This window comes from Apteryx mantelli, chromosome 14 (genome assembly GCF_036417845.1).
Source record: "Apteryx mantelli isolate bAptMan1 chromosome 14, bAptMan1.hap1, whole genome shotgun sequence".
Taxonomy (NCBI): Eukaryota; Metazoa; Chordata; class Aves; order Apterygiformes; family Apterygidae; genus Apteryx; species Apteryx mantelli.
Genome location: NC_089991.1, coordinates 15,255,832 through 15,276,091, shown reverse-complemented (window position 1 = coordinate 15,276,091; position 20,260 = coordinate 15,255,832).

Here is a 20,260-nt window from a genome sequence, read left to right as displayed (position 1 = left end):
CAGCAACTTAACAAAGTACAATCGTAAATAAGAATGATTTAACGAGGTTCGATTGGCAAGGTTCACTCAGTTATTTACTGCATGAAGGACAGGGTCAGATGCACGCGCAATGGAGACCCTCCTGTTAAGTCACGAGGTTCAGACTGGACCCCCTTGCTTTCCATACTCCCCCTCGGAGGAGCCTGGGTGCGGCTGGATCCAATCCTAGTCCCAGACTTGGTCAACAGTTTATGTCTAAAGGAGTGTGTGTGAAGGAGACCCTCCCATTGAGTCACAAGGTTCGGAAAGGACCCCCTTGCTTTCTAAACTCCTTCTGAGAGGAGCCTAGGTGCGGCTGGATCCCATCCTAGTCTCAAACTTGGTCAATGGTTTATGTCTAAGGGATTACGTGCACAATTAATCAGATACATAACTCAGCAAAGTTTTGCAAAGTTCGCAAAAGTTCAGCATGCTGTTAATCCCCTACCAAGGATCTGTCACGGTAAGGAATCTCTCAACCTCGAGGAGTAACCTTGCGAGGCGTCCCTGCTCAAGAGGAGGTTCTGCAGTGGAGCCCACTGCCGTGCAGGAGAGCTCCATGGGCTCCGGGCTGCCCCCTAGTTATGGGGGGGAGATGACTGACTCATGGTTATACCTGCATGCTAGATGGGCCTTAGTTGGCGCATGCTCAATTAGCCCCTGCATACGTGCTGTTTATGGGGAGGTCAGATTGAGGGGGAGAGAGCACATCGGGGGGGGAAAGGGGCACACTGTCACAGGGTCTAAATAGTTACATGACATGCACATCTCCAGTAGAACGTTTTGTAAATGGCCAGAACACAGCAAAATGGAACCTCATTAAAAAAAAAAAAATCCACTACCAGTAAAAGGACAGGTTCAGTACAGCTGCTGTTTTTACTGACAGGAATTTTGCACTCTGTTAAATAGGGGTTATATGACAATATTGCCTGTCTCAGCAGAAGAGTGAATCAAAGCCTCAGGCAGCTCATTATTGTCCTATGCTGTTTATTAAGTCCATCTGATTTTCATAACTATATGACAATTTCAAAGTACAATGCAAGCATGGTTTTGAGATCCAGTTTATACCCTGTTTTAGGTGCTGTGTTTTAAAAGCTCAGACTATTTAAACCCCTTTTATGAACATCGTAGAAATGTCATTGGGTATGAAGGGTGAAGAAAACCCTTCAGTCTTTTCTTATTAAAGATTTAATTCAAGTAGGATATTTTCTTTTATCTCTTTCATTGTTTGTCTTCCTGACCCTAAGATGTTCAGTCATTTAGATTAAATGAACTTTGCTGTTGGCCTCTGTTTCAAGTGAGCACTACAGTGTTAAATCGTGAATATGAAAGATTATCATCATGGCTACTACATGATATTGCAATTAAAGTCATCTTCAGCCATTAGTTGCTTTTTCTTATCATATGGAAACATGACATTTCAGAAGCTGTTAATTCCCAAAGTCTTTTCTGCCATGTTCTTTCTCTAATGCTACTGTAAGTTAGAAGCAAGGCAAGAAAAATTATTGTAACAGGCACAGTTTGAAGGTAGACTTCACAGTTTGAAAGTATGAACTTCAGTGAAATTCATAAATCATGGAAGAAGTTTTGATTGAATTTGGACCATTATTCAGAATGGAAATGGCTTGAATGTTTAACTTTCAGACTGGTTCAATAAAGGAGAAACCAAGAATTGCTAACCTATATGGATAAAACTCACAGGTTTCCACATGACATTTTCAAATTATGAATGTGTTAACCTTGAGTCTAGTTACCTTAGACAATGTCTGCCTACCCAGGTGTTTATCAGATAATTAGCTCTCATAGAGCACTTTTCATCACTACATCTTAAATACAGAAGATGAGAAAAGCTTAGAAGTATGGAAAAGCAAAGCACGTAAATCAAAAAATAGTTTGGGTAAGAGGCTGGCAAACAGCTCTTATGTCCTGTATCCCTTGCAGTGTTTTAGTCGTTCAAACAGCTATTTGCGTGTGTGCGCCACAAAGGGAAGAGCGGGAGATGTTCCTGTCCAGCTTTAGACCTCTAAAATGACAGTCTCAGGGATAAGACTGTTATAAGTATTTTGTGGCCTAAAAGTCTCATAGGTACACAAGGACTTAAGACTATATCTATGAGGTTCTAATACCTATTTAAACACCTAATATCCCACTGAAATATTATGGAATGTTATTCCTTATTGGAATACCTAGATGGCAGCTTGGAACAGAAATAGCTTGTTAAATCTGGCCTTTAGGCTACAGGTGCTTTCTCTACTTCTGCTGAAGTTCATCTGTGCAAAAGAGATTGTAAAATTTACTGGGTCACAGCAAAAAAAAAAAAATCCATGGTTAAACTATTCATCCAGGAGTGATGAGCCCTAAACAGAAGATGCTGCTTCCTACAGTTCTTTCTGTTTAGGATTAAAAGGAAATTAGATAAAAATAGAAACTGTCTTGGGGAGGAAGACAGGATAAGACGGTAGCACTGTAAACTCCCCGTTTTTCAGGTAAATGCCTTCACGTTTAAACTATAATCATGTTCCTTTGTGCAGTTTTTCTCTCAAGTCCAGTCTGTCTTGAATTATTTCAAAATGATGCACTGTTTCAATGGGAGATTTCCTCTTTCATTGCTGCCATCTCATCAACAATAGGCTGTGATATTTAGGTTAGGACAGTCTGCTGAGTCCAACCTTAAGTACCTGAGGCAGAGAAAGACTGTTGAAAGCAAGTCTCTCATTCTCTGCTTAAGTCTCTGGCATTCCAGCTAGATGCCAAACAGTTCAAATTATAGTGACCTTACTTTGTTCAAGGTGCAATACTAGGCTCTTAAGAAGCTTTACTGTCATAGAGGGAAGTTTGATGGTGCCAGTGCTGGGCAGCAGCTGTGTGGGCCTTTCTTTGGATTGCAGTATTAGACTTAGTACCCATATTTTGCTTAAGTCCTGTTTTAAACCCTGTTTCTAGGGTATGGGCTGTTTCCTCTCTCTATAAGAGTCAGGGCTACTGAGAACTTGGCAATTTAGCAAAGTGGAAGGGTTTGGGTTTGATGAGTGACACAGCTGAAACTGTAACAGATAATAAATGAAAACTAATTATGTTCAGCTGCAATTTGGACAGCAATTGCTTTGATTTATATAAAAGGGTGGCAAAGGTATTCTTTTGAGGGTAGAGCTTTGCTGGGTATTAGGTTAAGGCTTAGTTTGCAACAGGAAAGGAAGGTAAAGGCTCTCTCTTTATAACTAAGAATGAGAAAGAAAATGAAAAAGATCTAGTTAGCCAGTGGTATTTCAGCTTTTTCTTTCTGTTTTATTTCTTATCAGACAGAAATGTTTTTTAACCATACAAATCTGCTATAAGCCATCCTACTACCAGTAAAGAAATAAGAAGCTGTCTGTTCTCTGAAAAGCAGAGTGCTCTGCCAAATGGATAGGTTTCAAGATGCCAAGTTTGAAAACTGAGAAGCAAAAATAAGTTGAACTTCCTAATATTGGGCTTCTGATAAGAGAGCATTAACCCTTAAGATAGCAAGCCAGAACAGAAGCAGTGGTTTCTATTGCATATAGCTTAATGATGTGATTTTTGCTTTAGTTCAGCATGATAGGCTATCAAGGCTAATGGGCCTTCTTTATGGTCTTGTGGGGAGAGTAGGCTTTTTTGGCTTTATTCAGTTCAGAACTATGAAGCCTGTTTATGAATACACCCTTTACACTCAAGTCTGTTTTTACTGCGTGCAAGATCTATGAAGTTTGGCTGTTAAGATTTATAGGTTACTGTTCATAAGAAACCTGTGGGGAAAATATCTAATGACTTCTGCTTTCTTTCTAAGTACTGCTACTTTTTACTTTTAGAACTGAAAAATGAATTAATGTATGTCTGACTTTTTTATAAAACCTTTTAGGAGGCTCTTAAAATAACTAAGGGCATAATAGAGGAAAACATTCTTTTTTCATTTTGCTGAAAGTCAAGCCACTTCATGTGAGATAATTGGAGAGCTGTTATTATTTCTAGTGTCAAGATAACCAATGATTTTAGAAAGGAAATCACAGAATCAATAGACAAGTGAACATTATTTTACTTGTGAATTAAATGTTTACTTTTAAGACAGACTTTATGTAGAGTCTAACTTTTCCTCTGTAGGGAAAAATGTGAGTAGGTTTGATAAAGTAATTTCAAATCGGTCACTTCCATCTTCTATTTCTAATATTTTATAGATGGATACAGCTGTTATCCTATCTTGACAATCATGCTGTCCTCAGCTTCTGGAGATATATAAGGTAGGACCCAAAACAAATATTTTACAAGCTTCTACACATGAAATCACTCAGTTTGATTTAAACTTCATTCTTTTTAAATTTAGGTGTTATGAGAGCATTGATTGTAAAGCCCCTCAAATGGACTTTAACACCATAAAGATGAATGAAAATATTTATAAAAGCTTCAGTTAGGCTACTGTGTTTATAAAGTAGTTCAAAGTAAATGGAACTGACCTACATACCATAGCAAAACATGAGTTTAACAACCTAATTGTACAGTGAATAAAGAAATCTAATATGAATCTTTAAAGCCAGAATAAAAACTACTTGCATAAAAAAAGACTATTTTAATAAGCCACAGGTGGTAAAAAGGCATATATTTGGTTTTGAACTGGTCTACCTGTTCATAATATGTTACTCTGAAGGGAAAATGGTGAGTATCCACTAGACCATCTGAGTTATTTATGGAACTTACGTTAAGGTTTACTAGAATAATAGCATTTGAAGCTTACAGGTTTGAATATTGGCAAAAACACATGACTTAGCATATGCTAAGATTTATGCTAGTTAGGAAATATTACATATGTCACAAATCTTTGCTTGCTACTGTGTGCCTTGCAGTGTCTGAACTCTAACAGTGTTCTAGGTCATAAGTAGTTTACTGACCAAGACAAGAAGTTGAAATTAACTTTGTGTGTGTATATACATATAAAACAATATAACACTACAATTGGTAGACAAAATACAGATTTTTTTAATGAAAATTCCAGCTTTTTGAAATTTTACTGTTTTTATGACTTGAAAAGCCTCAATTAAAGTAAAACTGTACCTTCTACCCACATCAAGCCAAACTTAATACTTGGCTCATGTTGCAATTTTTTTCCCTAAAAATGCAGTGTTTCAGTAGATACCTCAGTTTCTCTTGTTTCAACATAATTTTCATGACCAATCAAGGAAATAAGATCCACAAAAACTTTTAACCAGTATCAAATAAACAGTTAAGATAGTATATCTGATATCAAGTTATTGCAGCAAACTGTCCTGGATCAGTTCACAGAATAGATCATAAGAAGCCTTGTGCTTTTGGAAAACAAAAGGAAATAGGTGAGGGAAATGCATACACAACTTGTTAGTAATGGATATCTCTCTGCAAGGATTGCTGTTGTTAGATAAGGTGGCCCCTCTTTCTTTATTGCTGGAAGAAAAATGGATGTTAAAACCAGTTGGTTTCTCCTCTCAAATCTGCCTATTATCTTATTTTTCTACTGAGTGTTCTTTTTTGGAAGTGTTGTGTTTTATAAAGTATTGTTTCATCTAATGTGTCGTACAAGTTGTAGATAACCCAAATGGCTCCAATCTAATTAAGGAACAAAAAGTGAAAAGAACTGGTGCACACTTTTCCTAATAGCTCATGACTGAAACTAAATATTTCTTTCCCAAACACTGAGTTCAGCAATTCAACTTGTTTATATATACTGTATTGCATGATGTCTAAGGAATACATATAAAGGATGTTAAATTATTGCTCTTGAGAATCATTGGTGACAACTGTGGTTGAGACTGAGTATTCAGCATTGCATCTTTGATACACAGACAGTGATTCCTGCTGTCCTACATTTGTGTAGTGTATTGTGTCTTTAAATATTTTTGCAAAATCTTCTAGTTGTACAAAATCTTCCTCCTGGTGTTCCAGAAGGAGAATAAAAGATTTTTAGGACAAGTAAACTATGCTTGTTGTAAAGCAAAATGATATAACTACACTATCATTAGTGGCACTAACACCTTGAGTTTTTTGGAAAAGGTTGGAATCTTCTGAAAATGAAGACTGAAAAGATAAATTTCACTGATTGTCTGCAGGGCTCTTTGTAACAATGTCAAACAATACTTCTGTGATAGCTGTTTGATTCTGAGTCATTCATTTCTTTTCTCTGTGAAGGTAAATTTGACAGCTCAGCTGTTTCTATTAGCAGGGCAAAAGGCTCTGAAAAATCCATAACCATATGCAATTATCTTCTCTCCTGTCCTTGATCATCTCTTGCTCTAGCCCAAGTTTCTGTTAGAACTTCATATTTTTCCTAGTCTCTAACCTGTTGTATACATGAATTCTGTAGTTCATTCACAAGCTGAAAAAAGGTCCAACATTTAAACAAGGCTCACTTTATTAGTTGTTACATTAGTCAGTGTTAATGACTTCTGCTCTAGAGTTCAGAATCAATCTGAAACATTCATCTTGATAAGAGCAATTTCTAAGATATGCTCTTCAACAGTTAATCTTATTTTGCTAATCCATTTATTCCTGTAACTTTCTAAATTCTAACTAAAACCATCCAACTAAGGCATGGTCAATGGTTATCCCAGAAATGCATATGCACAAGTGAACCCTTGTCTTAACTATATATCCAAGTTGTTCTTGAAAAGCAGGAAAGACAGACAATTGACCTTTGCAGTGTGATTAGAAAACTAACAAATGTTGAGCTCTGGCTGGACACAAGAGGAAGTGAATCCCAAAATGGAAAGCCTTTCAGAGTGCCCTCATACCAACTTTCTAATACTCTTCCACTATCACTCTGTTATGTGATGTATCCAGGTGTAAATGTAAAAACACTTTTCCAAACTTCATGCATCAGGATATAAATGACTGCAATCAAGTACTTGTGCTGCCCAAGTCCAAGTTGATTTGGGTCTTTTTAAAAATCAGCATAAAACTGTTCATGGCTGGACTGCTAGCAAATCTTGTTGCCACCCTGTCTGTATTTGTTTCATTTTAGAGATAGGTACTGTTTGCTTAAAAATAATATATTTTACAGTTAACTCAAAAGGTTTTTCCCAAGTGCGTCTCTGTCAGAGTTATGACTAAGTACAAAACTTTTTCAGCTGGAACAACATGCAACAGAGCATGATAACCATTATATAATAGTCTTTTGCTTACATAGACTTGAAGGTAGGATGCATAGCTCAGTTGACTTTTTTCTTCAATTTTAGCTGAAATATGAAAGAACAAAAATCACATGGAGTGAAGATTCCTACTGACTTAATGCAGATTTGTCAAATAGGCACTTGTCTGAGTAAGGTCAATAATGGGATTTAAGATAATTGGTATAAAAAATGTGTATGTATATACATATGTATACAAGTAACTCATTGACTACAGCTGTATTACCTTTTGATTATTCAAGGATAACAGGGTGTAGTCAGCTGCTTATTCTTCAATGTCTTCTCTGGATTAGCCCCCAGATTATCAGTTGGTGCCTATGAAAAAAGAATATTAAAAGCACTACAATATATGGTTTCCTTTAAGTGACCTTTAGAGTTTCCTTTAATCATGGTTCTGGACAGAAAGACTGAAAAGCTGTGTGGGTGTTTTTTACTGATTTGGGGCCTATGGGCATTATAATTGAGAATTACAATAACTGATAGAACTTACCTCTTATCTTGGCTCTTATCTCACAGCTCTGCTTGTCTAGATGACCTGATATTTGGGTTATCAAGACTTTAAGAATCAAAAGCTAATCTTCTGAAACTGATACAAAATGGGCTATGCGGTTGTGTCCCCCTCAAATTAAGACTGCATAAATGAGCATAAATTTTTACCCTACATTAGCTGAAGAACATTCCTATCACGGAAATCACATAGCTCCAGAAGGGCCTCTAAATGGAAGCTGGGCCATAATGTCTCTGTAGGAAGGCCTGGTAGACCTTTTCTCCTCAAAAGTTCTGATTCTTGCTTTAACATTTTCCTCCCAATACCAGCCCTTAGTTAGTTGATACTGTGTGTGTATCTTAGACTGAGCCAGTAATTTTATCTGCAAGGGACAGAACCACTCTATTTAGATTAAAATTAGTTAATGAATAGGAAAATCAATTCCTCACACAGTTACCTTTCACCTGCTCACTCTCCCAAAATGCAAAAAAAACCTAAGTTGCTCCAGGCTCCCATTCTTTCTTTAATGGTAGAGATAATAATATCACAATCCCACTGTGGTGTGAATCCTGAACTGTCCTGCAAGAAAACCTTCAGCAATTGCTAAAATGTTATTGCTTCATATGCAAACCAAATGTCAGCAACTCTTTCAAAGGAGACAGGTGTCATAATCTAATGAGACACCTGCTGCATGCTTCTGCTTGAAGTGACACTGAATTGCTGAGATATTGGCAAACCTGTCCAGTAGACACTCAGCTTGTCTTCCTCTTCTGGTTCTAGTTCACTTATGCTGACTCATCTATTTTCTGTTGTGTCGTTTGAGAATTCCCTATGCAATGAAAACCTCCTTTTGAGACTAATTAAAACCAAGCTAGGGAGCTGTTCTTTGAAGCAAAAGCACTATAAAGAATTGTACTGTCTCATTAGTAATACAGAAATTTCTACCTCACTCAGTTGCCTTTTGCAGGCAATCCTAGCATATTTTTAATATTTAACTACTGTATATATTGAAGATTGCTTTCTCATTATCCTCCATATTACTCTTGCTTGCATGCATCATTCCACACCCATAATTACTGCCTGTTGTGGTAAGGTCATGAACATGTGCCTGGCGAGTAGGAGTCTGAAATGAGCCTGTATTCATTTCTTAAACTAAGTACATATGAACTAATATGGCAACATGCAAATTATTTTTATAGTCAAATTCTGGCTTTTTGTTGATGCCATTGTACTGCATGCTAAAGATTCAGAGCATTTGCAGATACGGTGGGGATAGACTACAGTCTAGATGTGGTGCATAGCCATGGATCTTTTTGCCTTGTGTGTGAACATCTTGTAACCTTTAGTTTTATTGTGTATTCTAAGTCAAGGAAGCTCTTAACTTTATGTTCAGATATGGAGCTGTGACAAAGAAATGAAATTAGTCTGCTAGGGTCATACAGATTTCTGAGAAGCTAGGCTATGCTCAAGTTTGTCCTACTGTAGACAAAACTGCTTTACCTCCATTGATCTCTACTCTGAAAATAAAACTACTTATAACTTAGCTAAGAGATCTGTAGTACTTGCGAGGGGTTTAGGAAACAAGTCATTGCATTCTATTGTTCATTCAAACTTTCTCGCATGGTTTGCAGTGCATTCTTTTTCCCTCGCCATTAGTCTAAAACTGCTTGCACTTTTTGACAGTGTACCACCAGAGTATGCTTCTTCAGAGTGCAAGTCCTTTCACTTACACTTTCTGGGCAGGAATTCTACAAGTCTTCTGCTCTTGGGCACTTCTACAGCTATATTACTATGTTTGCCAGCTAGTATTTCTTAGCAGAAAGAAAACAATCTACATGAGGGAGAGATGGATTCATAGTTAGTTGGAAGTAGCAAAACAAGTAGGAATATATTGTCAGTTTTTACAACAAGAACAAAGAGATGCAGTTTTCCAAAATGTGTAATTCTACTCTGAAATTCCTTACAGGAGGGTATTCGAGATTCTAAGAATATGCATTGTGTTAGAAAAGGCCACAGCAAGTTTCTGAAGAATAGATCTCTCAAAAGCTGATCAATGTGACAAGGCAGGTGAAGTCTTGGCTGCAGAAATCCTTACACCACTAGTTTGCAGGAGTTGCAGTGGTGTGCTAGGCAAGGTCTCATTCTGTACTTGCTCAGGTCTTGTACTTTTCCTTCAGCATCTTTTCATGGCCCTTGGTTCATTTCTGGGCTAAATGCTGCTTTCTGAATGAGTATAGCTCCTCATAGAGGTGGAACACACTTGCATGTTTAAACTATGAAGAAGTGTCCTCAGATTTAACACACTTTATAAACCTGCTCTCTGGTCATCTTTCACACAATCTTGCTTATGTTTATGCCTGAACTAACTTTTCTCTAATGGAATAACTTTCTGCTATCTCTTTCTTACCTTCATCTGTTTTCCAACTTCTTATCTGCAAACAGGACTTGGTGCCTTCTGCCTTTTAAGTTTTGGAAGTGTTTATTTAACTTTGCAAGCTACTGTGGAACAACCACTTCTGGAAGAGTGGCTGTTTGACCCATCATGGCTGTTTATGCAGAAATGGCATTTCTATATAGCTTTCTGCAGTGCTTTGCAGGTAAAAATTTAGAACAGCTCCAAAGCATTCTGTATTTTTTTCAGTTTAACTTCTGGACAGCTAAATTTATGGAAATTGTATCATAAAATCAGAAGATGGAGAAGATTATTCTAGTCATGTTTATATGCTGCACAACACTTCTAAATTGAGACTGAGAATATGTGATTGTTTCAGCAATAGAATGAGTTTTATATAATAGATAACTACAAGGAAAGGAAGATCAGCCAAATGTTTGCTTTAGGAATTTTATGCAGAAACTATTATTGTAGTCAGCATTCCACATGGTTTTATAAAACACTCATACTATGTACACTAAATCCATCCTATTAAAAAAAAACCCAAACAAAAAACCTTCCAGTGTACAGGTAGAGTTGACTTCTAATGAGTGTTTTTAAAAGGGAGGTTCTTGCTGTGGAGACTACACTGTTCCAGTAAGGATGGGGGGGGGTGGTGTCCAATAAGGTTATGAAGGAGTGGAAATTCTTACCACAAACCCCAAACTTTTAGATAAATCTGAATCTTCTCTTCCTCTGCAAGTACCCAGATATGTGTTCTTCATTAATTTTATATACAGTTTTAGGTAAGAGATGTTTTTATAGGGGAAAGAATAAAGGCCCATGTATTGTAGTTTTCAGCTGACTATTTTAGCTTCAGATGCTGCCCTCCTCAAGCTTTAGAGCAGCCCATGCCAACTCAGTACCTCTTTATTTCCAATTCAGCTTCAACTCCTATTTTTTGAATCCTGTTACTCTAATTCCATTTTTCTTTCAATGCCCATTCTTTTACTGGGTGATAGAATATCTGCAACCTGATATGCTGCTTTTTTCCCCACTCAAAATAACCATTGCTGTTGCAGTAAATGGGGAGGGAGATGTATTCAAGGTTTATAATAAATTGCAGGAAGTATAGAGCAGATTGTTAATGACTTGGATTATAAATCATCTGGATTAGGGAGAATTGGGTACCCCAATTTAAGTGACAGATGCTTGAAAGAGGAAAAACAACCCAGAAAGATTTATATTCAGTAAAATCTGGTGTTTTAGGATGGTAAATAGCTACTGAGGATGAAAGAAAGTTAATAGTTAGGTGTACCACTAAGGCCACCAAGAAGAACCAACAGTGATGGGGAAATCAGTAAACTTTCCTTTAATTGGTTCTCCTAGTAATTTTGCTTCAACTTTCCTTAGTCCATCTCGTTGTTAATAACAATACTGAAAGCCATCTCCAGGCAAAGATGTAATTAGGATGGAGAATGTTTTGGACTCTGCTGAACTGTAGACCAAAATAAACAGCAATTTTAACTTGCACAGGAAAGAGGAAATCTATTCCTGCCTGTGATACTTTACACAGGTTTTTTCCCCCCCAAAGTTAAATAGAATAATGACATGCATTTAATAGCCTGATTTGCTTCTGAACTCGGATACAAGAACCAGCTCATTTGGCACGTAATCTATGTTTTGATGTTAGTGTTGCCAACAATCATTATATTTGATTGATTTAAGAATTACAATAAAATCTTGCCAAGTTCACAAGTCTGACAGAGCAGCAACCATTCAGGATTGGAGAAGAATTATTTTTCTTCTCTAAACTTGTATGACTTTTAACAAATAAATCGATCTGTCTTGTGATGTTCCGAGCTATAACATGATCTATGCTGACTGACTGGTGCAGGTAAAGCTGTTTGAGGCCAGAGAAAGATGCTACTGTGTATGTAATAACTGCAAATTCACACTGTTTAATATTGCTGATGATAATATCATTCTGCAATGATTACCACAGCAGCAAAACTCCACACGTGTGCTTTGTAACTAGCACATCCTTTTCAAGGGAGTGTGTGGGCGTGTTTGTCATTCACTGAATGATTCAGAAGGGTTACACCGTTTTATTGTGAAACACTGTGACTAACGAATTAGTATATAGAGGTGTTAAGGCGATGGGATAGGAATTCAAGAAGCGCACTTACATTATTAACATCTTCTGCATTTAACAGGGGAGGCCTGCTTTCTGTAAGCTTCCTTTTATTCCAGCTGGCATCAAACACTGAATATTAACCTTATCTTTCTGGAATTTAGAACCATTGACAAATATGTTCCGAATTAAGTTGCCGAATGAGGCATGGCTGGCAGCAAAGGCTGGTTATTAATGCTCTGAACCCACACGGGGCTCTCGCAGATCTCCTGCAGGGCTGCATTGTGCTCATGGGGAGGAGACAAACCTGCCACTTTGAAGCGCTTTTGATCATTGTGTCCAGCCTTGCAGCGTCTTAAGCACCATCTCATTTAATCTGTATTTCCATTCAGCCCCAGGGATTGGTGCATATTATTATTCACTGTGTCCTAATGCTGAACAAGTAACAGGCATTTCTGCTCTAACTGCATGGACCCTAATCTCCGTATTTTGTTTCTTGATAATAGCAAATGAGTTTGCTAGAAGAAGGGCAGGAACAGGATTTTTTTTCCCTTTTTTGAGCAATGAAGGAGATGCATTCCTACAGCAATGTAGGCATAATTAAGCTCTAAGTTAGGTCTTCAGCTGTCTTCCCATCTTACCCTACCTCTGTGCTGCACCATTAATGAATGCTTTCTATATGCTCTTGCCCTGAAGAGAAGGTGTTGGCACTTAATTTCATGTAGTTTTATTTTTTCCCCACATAATATAGCGGTAAGAAGATGCAGGGGGAGGAGGGCAGCCAGTTTGTGTAGCTGAGGAGGCCGGGGCATGGAAGGCCGGTTAAAAGACTTAAACCGGAATGATTCGGGGAGGAAACGCTGATTCTGGTAGCCAGGCGGTAAGATGGTGCGGGCCGGGCGGCGGCGAGGCTGTGCGCAGCCAGCACCGATGGCGGCAGCGGGAGGCCCCGCGCCTCGCCGGGCGGGTGCGGGTGGGAGGAGGGGGGCGGGCAGAGCTAGCGCGGGTCACCGCGTGCCCTGGCTGTGCCCCCCTCGCCGAGGCGATCGGCTCCGGCTCGCGGGGCGGCGCAGGCGCGGCTGAGGCGGGGGGCTGCCGCCCTCCCCCCGCCGCCGGGCCGCGAGGCCGCCCCAGGCGCTGCGGCCGCGAGGATAGGCCCGCGGCGCCGCCAGTCCCTGCAGGTGGGTGGGCAAACACTGTAGTTCAAATCCAAGCCCCGCAACTCGAAAAGGAAGGCGGTAAAGCAGAGGCGAGGAGGACGAAGCGCGTGCTCCGCCGCCGCAGGCTACCGTTAACGGCTGCGCTGCCTCAGCGCCGGGCCGGCGAGCTGAGCCCCTCGCCGCGGTGCTCCCCGGCGCCCAGACAGTGCCCCGGCCCCAGCGAAGGGCCGCCCGCCCGCGCGGCCCACTCCTCAGTTTGGAATTTTTTTTATTTTCCACAGACACTGGCTCTGTCTGTTCTTGGGCCTCGCCACACGCGTCGCTGTTCAGCTGTGTGGTGCCGTTAGGTGCGTTAGGATTAGTAGTCATAACGTACTCCAGGCAAATTAACCAGCCACGTTGCCGAACTGTAATGCCTGACTTCCTCACAGCCCTTAAAAAGTGGTATTGAATGCTCAAAACTTTGATTCTCCAGAGCTCCTGTTTTACCAGTACCATGATGAACCTGCAGTTTACAAGTGCAAGCGTTAAGTGTCTGACACGCAAGCATATCACAGAATCACAGAATGGTTGAGGTTGGAAGGGATCTCTGGAGATCATCTAGTCCAACCCCCCTGCTCAAGCAGGGTCACGTAGAGCACATTGCACAGGATTGCATCCAGGCGTGTTTTGAATATCTCCAGAGAAGGAGACTCCACCACCTCTCTGGGCAACCTGTTCCAGTGCTCTGTCACCCTCACAGTGAAAAAGTTTTTCCTCATGTTCAGATGGAAGTGTCTGTGTTTCAGTTTGTGCCCATTGCCTCGCATCCTGTCGCTCGGCACCACTGAAAAGAGTCTGGTCCCATCCTCTTGACACCCTCCCTTCAGATACTTGTACACGTTATTAAGATCTCCTCTCAGCCTTCTCTTCTCCAGGCTAAACAGGCCCAGCTCTCTCAGCCTTTCCTCATAAGAGAGATGCTCCAGTCCCCTAATCATCTTTGTGGCCCTTCGCTGGACTTGCTCCAGTAGTGCCACATCCCTCTTGTACTGGGGAGCCCAGAACTGGACGCAGTACTCCAGATGTGGCCTCAGCAGGGCTGAGTAGAGGGGGAGAATCACCTCCCTCGACCTGCTGGCAACACTCTTCCTGATGCACCCCAGGATACCATTGGCCTTCTTGGCCACGAGGGCACATTGCTGCCTCATGCTTAACTTGGTGTCCACCAGCACTCCCAGGTCCTTCTCCGCAGAGCTGCTTTCCAGCAGGTCAACCCCCAACCTGTACTGGTGCATGGGGTTATTCCTCCCTAGGTGCAGGGCCCTGCACTTGCCTTTGTTGAACTTCATGAGGTTCCTCTCCGCCCACCTCTCCAGCCTGTCCAGGTCTCTCTGAATGGCAGCACAGCCCTCTGGTGTATCAGCCACTCCTCCCAGTTTTGTATCATCAGCAAACTTGCTGAGGGTGCGCTCTGTGCCTTCATCCAGGCCATTGATGAAGAAGTTGAACAAGACTGGACCCAGTCCTGACCCCTGGGGGACACCGCTAGCTACAGGCCTCTAACTAGACTCTGTGCCACTGATCACAACTCTCTGAGCTCTGCCATTCAGCCAGTTCTCAATCCACCTCACTGTCCACTCATCTAACCCACACTTCCTGAGCTTGTCTATGAGGATGCTATGGGAGACAGTGTCAAAAGCCTTGCTGAAGTCTAGGTAGACAACATCCACTGCTCTCCCCTCATCTACCCAGCCAGTCATTCCATCATAGAAGGCTATCAGATTGGTTAGGCATGATTTCCCCTTGGTGAAGCCATGCTGACTACTCCTGATCACCTTCTTTTCCTGCACATGCTTGGAGATGGCTTCCAGGATGAGCTGCTCCATCACCTTTCCAGGGATGGAGGTGAGGCTGACTGGCCTGTAGTTCCCTGGGTCCTCCTTCTTGCCCTTTTTGAAGACTGGGGTGACATTGGCTTTCTTCCAGTCCTCGGGCACCTCTCCTGTCCTCCATGACCTTTCAAAGATGATGGCAAGTGGCTTAGCAATGACATCTGCCAGCTTCCTCAGCACTCGTGGGTGCATCCCATCAGGGCCCATGGATCTGTGGGTGTCAAGTTTGCTTAAATGATCTCTAACCCACTCCTCCTCCACCAAGGGAAAGTCTTCCTCTCTCCAGACTTTCTCTCTTGCCTCCAGGGTCTGGGGTTCCTGAGGGCTGGCCTGAGCAGTAAAGACTGAAGCAAAGAAGGCATTCAGTAACTCTGCCTTCTCTGCATCCTTTGTCACCAGGGCACCCACCCCATTCAGCAAAGGGCCCACATTTTCCCTAGTCTTCCTCTTACTGCTGATGTATTTGAAGAAGCCCTTCTTGCTGTCCTTGACATCTCTAGCCAGATTTAATTCCAAACGGAGTCACCTCGCTGTTATTTTGTCATTGCCTTGCCACTGCCCTGTCCCTGTGAACCCTATAAAATCCGGGCTGCCGGACCAAGGTGATTGCTGCTGAGCAGTGCTATCGTATTAACATGCGCATTGGCACTGCAACCTGGACCTGCCGGGGCCTTGCTGCAGCGCGTGTGCAAGGTACGCAGAGCAGCCGAAAAAACACCCAAGGACAAATTCAAATGACAGTTTTTGTGTGTGCTTTTTTTGTGTTGAGAACATATCAAAACTCTTCAGTTTAGCAGGCAGATATGAGGCACTCAAGAGCATAAACTGGGGTGGGGGGGAGGTGTCAAAGTAGACTTTTGCACCAAGATTGTAGGGAGGATTTTATCTTCTGCAAATTTTCTCATCCCAGCATGTTAGAGAACAGACACTTTTTACTCTGCCAGTGGCAAAGAAATCCACCCCACTTAATCGTATTACAGTCCTGTAACTCATCAATAGTGGTGCCATTGTAGCTTGGTGCTCTGGTTGACATTGACTGTACAATCCCTAGCATAAAATTTTAGTAAGGCTGGTAAGGTCTGCCTTTCCTAAATTAACAGCTTTTTCTTATGAGTCTGAAACCATCTGACTTGAGGCTACAGAAAGAGATGGAGCAAGAGGGTATTTTAATATCCTAGTGAAGGGCTTCCTCAAATTGTGGTACCCTTGTAAACATTTCCTGTGACAAATTGTTGATAAGAGCTGTACTCTGGAAAAATAATCACAGGCTTATTTTTTGTCCTTTTTTTTCAGACAGCAGTAGTCGGTAGTATTAAACAACCATGGATTCATATAAATAAAACTTTAAAGGTGCAGATTTAAGAGTTGTAATCAAGGCTGCAATCAAGAACCAATAAACAATTATTCTTGAGTCCTAACCTGCGATAATCAGATCATGGTAAAACACACAGGTTTCTACTGCAAGATCTCTCATGCAGATCACATTTAACTGAGGGGGTTGATTAGTTGTACCGGGATAAGAATACCAATCCTGTAGTGAAAATAGCAAAGAAACTGTATTGTAACATTATTTTTTAATTCCATTATGACCTTTGGTTCAAAATGACTGTAGGTCATGTACTTTCAACTGGAAGTGAACTTTTAGGCAAAAACTTTCACTGTATCTGTCAGAGCTTTTTTAGTTGGGCAGTGATAAAATATGTAAGTCTGGATTTGGACCTGGAAAAGTTGATTTAAACTGCACTAAAAGTTTAAAAGCAATTAAATTCAGAAGTTTTGGTTTAGTTCTTATTTCATCTGAACTGCCCTACCTATCTTATTTTTTAATATTGCACAATAGGGTGGAGTGAAGGTGGATCCAGGTATTTTATCTAAAGAACTATACCTTGTTGTGGATACTTTCACTTTGTTAGTATGGTGTTTCTCTTCAACTTTCTTCTCCATAAACAAATTTGTAAAAAAACGTGTGAGCAAGTTTATGATGAAGAATACTGTAATACACAGAGACACTTGCCAAAACCAAAGTAAATGTAAATTAAGGTGGGCCACAAAAAGGCATTACTACTGTTTTTTTCCCTCTGCACCCAAAAAGAGGTCTAAAACTATTTTCTAGGCAGACCACTGTGAACTGAGAGCTGAAAGAAAGCTGAAGTTTTACAAAGATGCTTGTAAAGTTCAAGGCTATAGTAAGTGCTTTGAAGACTAAAACTTCTGGTAGATCCTGTTTGGTTTTACAGGAAATGTTTAAGACCAGCAACAGTATACTGGACTCTGGGTGGGCAAATACAAATTCTGGAAGTTGGCAATGTTTTTTAAACACAAATTCACTTACTATTGACCAAAGAAGTGTGAAAAAGCACTTAAGCTACAGTTTGCATTTATCTTAAAAGCTTCCTAATATATGCAAGAGCTTAAGATTTAAAAGCAATTATTGTTAGAGCAGTTCCACCTAATCACTTTCACTTTTCTTAATCACAACCAGTAAGAATTATTGATTGTAGCAAATTGTATCTTGCCAGCTCAGCTTTTCACTTGTGCCGAATCTCGGGTAGACTGTAGTTTCCATTTTTACTCCATGTATTTCTGCAATTTTGGAGCAGAGCACAGAAAGGACTTCCTAGTTTACCAATATCATTCCCTTAATACCCTATATAAACTAATGTAAGTTGAGTTTTGCTCTTTTTTTATCTGTCTAAAGGCTATTCTAAAATGTCAGTCTCTTTTGGTTGGAAAACTTCTAGTCATTTCATAACCAGTGTATATATATTTTAGAGGATCTTTTATTGTCCACATGTGCTCCTGTTACAATGATCATTAGTTAAATCCTCTTTCAGCCTTCTATTCACTGAACTAACTAAAGCATACATGTACAAGCCTGTTTTATAGAAATCAAGAATCTGTTTTCTTAATCATCTTTAATCATGGTTCCTCTTAAGCTGTATCAAACTGTTGATCTGTAGCTCCCAGTCATCAGTTTGGGCCCTCCTTTTTCTTCACTGTTTCCAGCTGGTAGCAGAAATCTCACATCTTAGTTCCTGTGTGAATGACCTTGTCTGTTGTACTATTGAATATCATTGCATTTCTATTTCTGGAGCTTGTAAGGGTATTTTTTTTTTCCCCCGCTTGTTTGCTTAAGCATTTCCAGTTTCATCTTTGTACTTATAGTGCTCTCTAGCTCTATATAGAGGTTGTTTAGGTTTTGGCTAACCTGACCATACAGCCTCACTGTGAAAAGTATAGGAGAAACTATTTGCTACAGTTGGAGTCCTGTAACTAGTTTGGTAATGCTTAATAACCCCAAAGCTGAACCAGGCAGACCTTGAAGGTTGTGATATATGTGTCACTTAGTTCAGAAGATCTGTCAGAAGCCAAAACTGGTGGATGCATTTAAAAGATAGAGCCATGAGTATTTAGAAAGTGTAGTGTAGATAAAAGAAGCTTTGGGTAGTGCAATTTCTAGCTGCATGGCAGTTACGCTCCAATGTTTATTCTTTAGACAGATATGTATCATTGTCCTGTGTTGCCTGCATGAAGGGAATCTGACCTGCAGTTCTGACAAAAAGTCAAGTCCACTGATGAAGAGGTAAAGACTTTCTGAAGGGAAGGCAGACCTCAGAGAAAAAGACATAGTGAATCTCACACTTTTATGTATTTGTCAAAACCTGATAGACTATCGTTGATGTTAATTGGTCTGTGAGGCTCACCTGAGGTCCAATCCTAAAAATTTTCTACTGATGGTGTCCATAGCTTAGCAGAATTCCCTGTTCATCATCAGGTTTCTAACTCTGAGGCTTTTGAAGCAAAACACACTGCTTTCTCAGGTCATGAGTAGTCTGTGCATATGGCAAAACACTGAGTTACATGCAGTAATCAGATTGTCAGATGAACTGGAATTGGTGACCTCACAAGAACTGGATTCATATGATGGAAGATTCTGGCTATCTTCCCTTTATTACCTTTTGTTTTCCCTCTCTTTTATGGTATTTTCTTTCATATATCAAAATCCTTTTCGTGATGAAGACATTATCAAAAAGGGTCTAGATTTATGCAAAACAAAATGGTTATTTCACAAGTTTATATTATAATAAATTCCTGTTAGAGAATGATGTCATCAAGAGTAGACCAACTTTCTCCTTGGTGCTAGGCAAGTATTTAAATGAGCACTATCTGTTTAATTAACTCTGAAACACAGAGGTTCTGCTTGACCTAGATTATCATCTGGGCTGGGAAAATTATTCAGAAGTGTAATTCAAGATTCAACATTTCTTGTATCAAGACTCAAATGATATGTTAGTAGGTCTTATTTGATTAGTTGTGTCTAATTGCCTCTGTAATTTATGAAGCTGTTAAAAATAACTTAGTACACTATATACTATATAGAGAAACAGGATTAGGTAATAGGTGAAGTTTTGTCCTTGATAAATAAACTTAATGCAATTTGAATTTTTCCCTCCCCCAGTATTCAGTCTTTTGTACAAATAAACACTAGAATTGAAACTACTTATCATTCTAGAGCTAATCTATACTTATTCAGCAGTTAGATGTCTCCTAACCACAGACCGTTCACTGGTGCCATACTTTATAGCACCTCATTCTCTCCAGACTCCAGTCCCTTATCTTTGATCCAGAAAACCCGATAGTAGAATTTATGGCATATCTATTCTGAATAAAAAATAAATCTTCTTTATCTCCATAGATGGTTTGAAAAATGTTTTTATATTGCTATAGGATATAAAAACATTTTTCTTTTCCCATGAAGTTGTGTACAGTAGAAAAGGAAAGTAGGCGCAGTTAACACACTCTGGCTGTATTTATTGGCAAGAAAGTAAAAAAGACTTTGCAAGAAAGCAAGATCTGTAAAGGAAACTTGAGCAAGAGATGATTTTCATCTTCATGTGGAGTAAGTAGAAATAATGACTCCATAAGAGTTTCATCTGCTCTGCAAGTGAATGTGAGGGCTTTAATAGGAGTGAGTTACAGAAAGTTTTTATTCAGCGGTGCATTTGTCTGAGATCATCAGCAAATAAAGATGGAGCAAATGCTGTAGATC